Consider the following 2,712-nt stretch of genomic DNA (forward strand, 5'->3'; position numbering starts at 1 on the left):
TTAACTCGACGCCATCTTTAGTGGTCGTCTGAGGACTCGTGTGAGGTGTCTAGAAGGTAGCGTAGACCCCCCTCCCACCCCACACAACTTACCACATCTGCCGTCGCAGATGTCCTGGACCCGGGAAATTCCCAGGAGGGGCCCTAGCCCCTCCTCCCCAGGGAGGAGCCTATGGCCGCCTTCCCTTTCGGCGTCCCCATCCTTAGAGGGGACCGCCTCCCCGTTTGAGGGGCCAATGGCCGCCTCCCCCCGGGCGCTCCCATCCATAATGGGTGACGCCCCACCTCTAGGGATCTTCTAATTCCTGCTCACCGATCCTGACCTTACCGCCACAGGCCGGATAGTTGACCGGCTATCCGGACCCCCCACAAAAACTCCTACTTAAAGGTCATGGCTGCAAACTCTTTAACCAAGCTACGAAGTGTCCTATGAGTAAAGAATTCCCCACCCGGGACAAATGAACTCCATCCTCTAGATACATATGGTCCCCCCTGATACACCCATGCGGAATAGAATGCAATGTACTTGTACGGAACAATCTACCAAGTTTGTTATTCACCTTCTTCACTGAATGATTTACAGCAGCCACAGAAATAGCCCCCCGCCACACCTTTTGTGGAATCATATGGGACCATGCAATCGTGCACCCTGGAACCCTTCTCGCCAACCAACTCACTGTGGATAGAATCAACTCGAGAAGTACTCGTCTACCAGTGGTCACTAAATCATTGCCCCCAAGATGCACTATGATTACGGATGGCGGTGACCTTGTCCGCCCTAACAAACCCTCCATAAAACTTTGAAACTGGTCAATACAGAGCCCGCCCCTTCCGTAGAAGGTCACCCTGTACCCGTATTCCCCAGCCATGTGAATCATGTCACCTGCTTTGAATACGTCTGCGGCACGCCTCACGTATGAGTGGCCCACGACCCACACCACTCTTTCCTCAGCCGGTGATCTTTGACCGCTGGTTCCCAGGTGTCGGGTCGACTGCACAGTCCGCCCCGCCTCGTAAGCTCGCGACACTGTAAACCAAACAAAAACAAGAAGCGTGAGTACAAGACATAGGCTTCACAACATGTGCAACCGCACATACCTTTTATAACAATTCGAGGACCAACGCCCCAACTGTTTCACTTTTTCCACACTCAGACCCCTGGCTGTAGCCTCTGTAGCAACCCCTATCCGGAAGGAATGGGTCCCAAACTCACACGGGTTCAAGCCCGCCGCTGCGATTGCCATCGCTAGCTGGAACTGAAACCTAGTCAGTGGGGTGGCGTCGGCGTGCCTCAGCAAGCTTCCCCCCCATGATGCCGCCCTCTGCGCCAAATACTCCTCAACGCATGCTACCGGGCACATGGGAGATCCCGGAATCCGCTGAACCACTACACTGTCCCCGATCGCCTTCTGATCGGTCTTGGACCTGGCAAATGAGACTACCATTGTCTCCCCCTTAATTTGAATGTGCTCACGGCACAGACCTCCCCCCGTATCCTGCTTGTTCCTCGCTACCAGCTCGCTTACCCGCATAGCCCCATGGAATGCTAATGCAAAAGCGGCCCGGAATAGCACTGTCTCTGATTGAGATGAACATGTCGCAGGGAGTACGGACAGTAACAGGGCCAACCTTTCAAGACCTATCGGGTGTCTTTCATCCACTCTGCAACCCTCCCGGCGTTGCCACCCACGCAGCGCCTTCTGCACCAAGAAAGACGCCGTGGGATCCTGTATGCCATGGGCCCGTGCCATGAAAGAAATGGCGGCCCGGTGCCTATTGGCCGTAGCCACTGACTTGCCTGCCTGATGCAATGATAACATAAAATTCAGAACATACTCTTCTTGGCCCCAAAGCTCCCCCCTAGCTGAACCCAAAAAGGACAAATAAGAACGGAACGCCCCTTCATAAGCCTTCCTTGTTCTGGGTGCTAGACTCTCTCCCACGAGGTCTTGTAGTCCGGGGCACCGAGAGACCAGAGAGCTTTGGGAAATGGTGCCGCCACCGGGTCCGCTGAGGGCAGAAAACCCCAGAAGGCCTGCATACGGGAACGAGAAAGCGCATCAGCTGCCTGATTTAACACCCCTGGCACATGTCTTGCCCTAAAGTGGACGTTTAGTCTCATACACAGCAGGACAATTTCCTTCAACAGTCTCAAGATCCATTTGCAGCGTGCTGCCTGACTACTGATACACTCAACCACGGTCATATTGTCTGACCAGAACACCACAGAGCGATCACGAAACTCCTCAGGCCATGTTTTCAAGGCCACCAGAATAGGGAACAGTTCGAGAAACCCAATGTTACCTGTCAGCCCACTCTCGTGCCACCATGTCGGCCAAGTTCGTGCTGACCAATGATTACCCAAGATGGCGCCAAAACCCACACTCCCTGCCGAGTCAGTCCACAACCCCAGCTCCACGGAGGAGACAGCTGTTTTGGTCCATATGACACGACCGTTGAAATCCGCCAGGAATGCCAACCATATGCGCATGTCCTGCCGGACCTCTGCCGAGAGCCTTGTGCGGTGGTGCCCTTCCTTAAGGCCGACCATGGCTTGAGCAATAGAGCGGGAAAAGGGGTGAGCCATCGGTATTACTCTAAGGGCAAAATTCAGCTGACCCACAGCCTGCTGCAACTGATGCAAATTTACCTTTGTCTCACTAATACATGTTTCAAGCGATGCCTTAAACTTCGTTACCTTTTCGTTAGGCAA

The sequence above is a fragment of the Lissotriton vulgaris genome, unplaced genomic scaffold, assembly GCF_964263255.1.
Source record: "Lissotriton vulgaris unplaced genomic scaffold, aLisVul1.2 SCAFFOLD_537, whole genome shotgun sequence".
NCBI lineage: Eukaryota > Metazoa > Chordata > Amphibia > Caudata > Salamandridae > Lissotriton > Lissotriton vulgaris.